Here is a 6,150-nt window from a genome sequence, read left to right on the forward strand (position 1 = left end):
GACAAGGGGCCTCGGTTCACAGGAGCCTGGGAAGAACATCCCGTACGGAACCCGGTTACCCGAAAACCACCGCACCGTCGATGCTCGCGACAGTCATGCCGTGAGACTGTGCACCGTGCACGCGACCGAGTAAGGCCACTCAGAGACATCCATTTCCCAGGCATATGCCCCCTACGCACTTTTGGTGGTGCACCCCGCACGAACAATCCCGCCTCGACCAGCCTGAACAATTCCCCTCTCGAAGGAAGGCCTCGGCCTTAATCGTCCACGACAAACAGCTCGACGAGGCATGAAGCACCCACGGGAGCCGGAGCATGACGATGCAGAGTCTCGGTTCACAGGAGCCTGGGAAGAACATCCCGTACGGAACCCTTTACCCGAAAACATCCGAACCGCACATGCTCGCGACAGTCCTGCCGTTAGAGAATGCACCGTGCACGCGACCGAGTAAGGCCACTCAGAGACATCCATTTCCCAGGTATATGCCCCCTACGCACTTTTGGTGGCGCAACTCGCACGAACAGTCCCACCTCGACCCCGTAAACAAGCTTTTTTGCCTCGAAGAGTTCGTCGGAGACGAAGAAGCAACCTTCAGTGCAAACGTAGCACTCTTTTGTGCAACCGCCCAAACAACGCCCCCTCTACCCTCTGTCGAAACACTCGGCATTGCTGCTCCCTAAGGTGAGCTTCTCCTCATAGGCAATTCCGCTCTTATCCGGTCACGTTTGTGTGCCCGAATTTCGCAAGGCAACCTCCATGGGACATGGAAAAGACTCGAGAAGAGAGCTCGCTCACGGGAGAGAGAAGCCAAGGAGACCACGAGAGTGCTGAGAGTGGGACAGCGCTGAATAGGCGGGAGAAGCCTGCGCGTATAAACGGAGATATATATCCAATTGCAACGAAGGAACGTGCCAAAGATCGAGAACAATGGCAGAAATGCTAGTAACGTGCACTTCGGGACCAACGCATCACCGGAAGACAACCGCCAAACATCGAAAGAGTCGCGATGCTCCGCAACCTACGTGCAAAGCGGTCGCACACCGGGTAAGGGAGTGAGAGCCCCAAACATAGCTGGGCGAGGCGCTCACTCCGCTCTTTAATATCTCGTTAATACCGCCAAGGAAATGGCACAAGCACACACACACAAGCATCCTCGGAAGAGGACAGTTCGAGTGACAGGTCAAATCCAAGAGTTCCGAAGACTACCTCCAGGAACAATCGGGAACAAGACCGATTACAAGTCGTCGAGTCTGTTACTGGGCGAACACGAGATGCGCACAGGAAATCGATCAGCCCTCACAATGGCCCAAGGCCAGAGATCGGACTGCTACGATTTACCCCAACAATCATCGTGCCACTCTTCGCAGAGAGGTGATAGACGCCAACGAGCCCGCGCATAGCAATCGAGGTGTAAAAAGGGCGTTGAAGGCAGGAAGCCTGGACGAAAGAGGCTACGAGGTCACCTCGAAGCGGTCTAAGAATCGGGCGCACTTGGGGCGACTACCAGTGCCAACCCCTTATCCCGCGGTGCGTCCGACACACAGAAATTTCCAAGGCGGCCAAGGAGCCTCCCCGCATAGCAATCGGGGTGTGAGGTTACGGATGCAGCATTGATAGCAATCGAGGTGTGAGGCGAAGGATGCAGAAGTGAGAGCCGAGGGATGTAGCAGAGATAGCAATCGGGGTGTGTGATGCAGAAGAGATAGCAATCGAGGTGTGCGGTGGGAAGGGCCCAGCAGCCAGAATGCATGAAGCGACGGATGAAGCAGTGATGACAACCGGGCTGTGAGGAGAGGAGGGATGCAGCCAAGAAAGCAATCAGGGCTCGAGGCAAGGGATGCATCAAGGATAGCAATCATGTTGTGAGGCGAGATTCCAAAGGCTAAACGTGAGAGGCTGCAGGGTCGACTCAGAGAGGTCTATGCATGTGAGAGGCTGAAAGCAAGGTCGACTCGGAGCGGTCTATGCATCGGGCGCGCTTGGGGCGACTACCAGTGCCAACCCCTTATCCCGCGACGCGTCCGACAAAGAGAACGTTCCAAGGCGGCAGAGGAGGTTACCAGCCGAAGGATGCAGTAGCAATAACAGGTATAGTTCCGCGGCGGCCGAGAAGACTCACCGCATAGGAATCGGGATGCGAGGCGAGGGATGCGGCGGGAAGGCCCCGACGGCTAAACGGAAGAGGCTGCAGGGCCGCCTCGGAATGGTCCAAGCATCGGATGCGATTGGGACGACTACCAGTGCCAACCCCTTATCCCGCGATGCGTCCGATACACAGATAGTTCCAAGGCGGCCGAGGAGCCTCACCGCATATCAATCGGGGTGCGAGGCGAGGGATGGGGCGGGAAGGCCCCAACGGCTAGACGGAAGAGGCTTCAGGGCCACCTCGGAATGGTCCAAGCATCGGACGCGCTTGGGGCGACTGCCAGTGCCAACCCCTTATCCCGCGATGCGTCCGATACACAGATGGTTCCAAGGCGGCCGAGGAGCCTCACCGCATAGCAATCGGGGGTGCGAGGCGAGGGATGGGGCGGGAAGGCCCCAACGGCTAGACGGAAGAGGCTTCAGGGCCGCCTAGGAATGGTCCAAGCATCGGACACGCTTGGGGCGACTACCAGTGACAGCCCCCTATCCCGCGATGCGTCCGATACGAAGATGGTTCCAAGGCGGCCGAGGAGCCTCACCGCATAGCAATCGGGGTGCGAGGTGGGGGATGCGGCGAGATGGCCCCAACGGCTAGACGGAAGAGGCCACAGGGCCGCGTCGGAATAGTCCAAGCATCGGACGCGCTTGGGGCGACTACCAGTGACAACCCCTTATCCCGCGATGCGTCCGATAGGAAGATAGTTCCAAGGCGGCCGAGGAGCCTCACCGCATAGCAATCGGGGTGCGAGGTGGGGGATGCGGCGAGATGGCCCCAACGGCTAGACGGAAGAGGCTGCAGGGCCGCCTCGGAATAGTCCAAGCATCGGACGCGCTTGGGGCCACTACCAGTGACAACCCCTTATCCCGCGATGCGTCCGATACGAAGATAGTTCCAAGGCGGCCGAAGAGCCTCACCGCATAGCAATCGGGGTGCGAGGTGGGGGATGCGGCGAGATGGCCCCAACGGCTAGACGGAAGAGGCCACAGGGCCGCCTCGGAATAGTCCAAGCATCGGACGCGCTTGGGGCGACTACCAGTGACAACCCCTTATCCCGCGATGCGTCCGATACGAAGATAGTTCCCAGGCGGCCGAGGAGCCTCACCGCATAGCAATCGGGGTGCGAGGCGAGGGATGCGGCGAGATGGCCCCAAAGGCTAGACGGAAGAGGCTGCAGGGCTGCCTCGGAATAGTCCAAGCATCGGACGCGCTTGGGGCGACTACCACTGCCAACCCCTTATCCCGCGATGCGTCCGATACACAGATAGTTCCGAGGCGGCCGAGGAGGTGGGGGATGCAGCGAGATGGCCCCAACGGCTAGACGGAAGAGGCTGCAGGGCCGCCTCGGAATAGTCCAAGCATCGGACGCGCTTGGGGCGACTACCAGTGACAACCCCTTATCCCGCGATGCGTCCGATACACAGATAGTTCCGAGGCGGCCAAGGAGCCTCACCGCATAGCAATCGTGGTGCGAGGTGGGGGATGCGGCGAGATGGCCCCAACGGCTAGACGGAAGAGGCTGCAGGGCCGCCTCGGAATGGTCCAAGCATCGGATGCGCTTGGGGCGACTACCACTGCCAACCCCTTATCCCGCGATGCGTCCGATACACAGATAGTTCCAAGGCGGCCGAGGAGCCTCACAGCATAGCAATCAGGGTGCGAGGCGAGGGATGCGGCGAGAAAGCCCCAACGGCTAGAGGGAAGAGGCTTCAGGTCCGCCTCGGAATGGTCCAAGCATCGGACGCGCTTGGGGCGACTACCAGTGACAACCCCTTATCCCGCGACGCGTCCGATACACAGATAGTTCCAAGGCGGCCGAGGAGCCTCACCGCATAGCAATCGGGGTGCGAGGCGAGGGATGCGGCGAGAAGGACCCAACGGCTACACGGAAGAGGCTTCGGGGCCGCCTCGGAATGGTCCAAGCATCGGACGCGCTTGGGGCGACTACCAGTGACAACCCCTTATCCCGCGACGCGTCCGATACACAGATAGTTCCAAGGCGGCCGAGGAGCCTCACCGCATAGCAATCGGGGTGCGAGGCGAGGGATGCGGCGAGAAGGACCCAACGGCTAGACGGAAGAGGCTTCGGGGCCGCCTCGGAATGGTCCAAGCATCGGACGCGCTTGGGGCGACTACCAGTGACAACCCCTTATCCCGCGACGCGTCCGATACACAGATAGTTCCAAGGCGGCCGAGGAGCCTCACCGCATAGCAATCGGGGTGCGAGGCGAGGGATGCGGCGAGAAGGACCCAACGGCTAGACGGAAGAGGCTTCGGGTCCGCCTCGGAATGGTCCAAGCATCGGACGCGCTTGGGGCGACTACCAGTGACAACCCCTTATCCCGCGACGCGTCCGATACACAGATAGTTCCAAGGCGGCCGAGGAGCCTCACCGCATAGCAATCGGGGTGCGAGGCGAGGGATGCGGCGAGAAGGACCCAACGGCTAGACGGAAGAGGCTTCGGGTCCGCCTCGGAATGGTCCAAGCATCGGACGCGCTTGGGGCGACTACCAGTGACAACCCCTTATCCCGCGACGCGTCCGATACACAGATAGTTCCAAGGCGGCCGAGGAGCCTCACCGCATAGCAATCGGGGTGCGAGGCGAGGGATGCGGCGAGAAGGACCCAACGGCTAGACGGAAGAGGCTTCGGGTCCGCCTCGGAATGGTCCAAGCATCGGACGCGCTTGGGGCGACTACCAGTGACAACCCCTTATCCCGCGACGCGTCCGATACACAGATAGTTCCGAGGCGGCCGAGGAGCCTCACCGCATAGCAATCGGGGTGCGAGGCGAAGGATGCGGCGAGAAGGACCCAACGGCTAGACGGAAGAGGCTTCGGGTCCGCCTCGGAATGGTCCAAGCATCGGACGCGCTTGGGGCGACTACCAGTGACAACCCCTTATCCCGCGACGCGTCCGATACACAGATAGTTCCAAGGCGGCCGAGGAGCCTCACCGCATAGCAATCGGGGTGCGAGGCGAGGGATGCGGCGAGAAGGACCCAACGGCTAGACGGAAGAGGCTTCAGGGCCGCCTCGGAATGGTCCAAGCATCGAACGCGCTTGGGGCGACTACCAGTGACAACCCCTTATCCCGCGACGCGTCCGATACACAGATAGTTCCGAGGCGGCCGAGGAGCCTCACCGCATAGCAATCGGGGTGCGAGGCGAGGGATGCGGCGAGAAGGACCCAACGGCTAGACGGAAGAGGCTTCAGGGCCGCCTCGGAATGGTCCAAGCATCGGACGCGCTTGGGGCGACTACCAGTGACAACCCCTTATCCCGCGACGCGTCCGATACACAGATAGTTCCGAGGCGGCCGAGGAGCCTCACCGCATAGCAATCGGGGTGCGAGGCGAGGGATGCGGCGAGAAGGACCCAACGGCTAGACGGAAGAGGCTTCAGGGCCGCCTCGGAATGGTCCAAGCATCGGACGCGCTTGGGGCGACTACCAATGACAACCCCTTATCCCGCGACGCGTCCGATACACAGATAGTTCCGAGGCGGCCGAGGAGCCTCACCGCATAGCAATCGGGGTGCGAGGCGAGGGATGCGGCGAGAAGGACCCAACGGCTAGACGGAAGAGGCTTCAGGGCCGCCTCGGAATGGTCCAAGCATCGGACGCGCTTGGGGCGACTACCAGTGACAACCCCTTATCCCGCGACGCGTCCGATACACAGATAGTTCCGAGGCGGCCGAGGAGCCTCACCGCATAGCAATCGGGGTGCGAGGCGAGGGATGCGGCGAGAAGGACCCAACGGCTAGACGGAAGAGGCTTCAGGGCCGCCTCGGAATGGTCCAAGCATCGGACGCGCTTGGGGCGACTACCGTTGCCAACCCCTTATCCCGCGATGCGTCTGATACACAGATAGTTCCGAGGCGGCCGAGGAGCCTCACCGCATAGCAATCGGGTTGCGAGGCAGATTATTGGGAAGGGAACCCCCTGGGATGCGGCTCAAGCAGTGCCCAAAGGGACTGGAATGCGGAATCACATCGAGAGACCCAAA

This window comes from Cryptomeria japonica, unplaced genomic scaffold, assembly GCF_030272615.1.
Source record: "Cryptomeria japonica unplaced genomic scaffold, Sugi_1.0 HiC_scaffold_183, whole genome shotgun sequence".
NCBI lineage: Eukaryota > Viridiplantae > Streptophyta > Pinopsida > Cupressales > Cupressaceae > Cryptomeria > Cryptomeria japonica.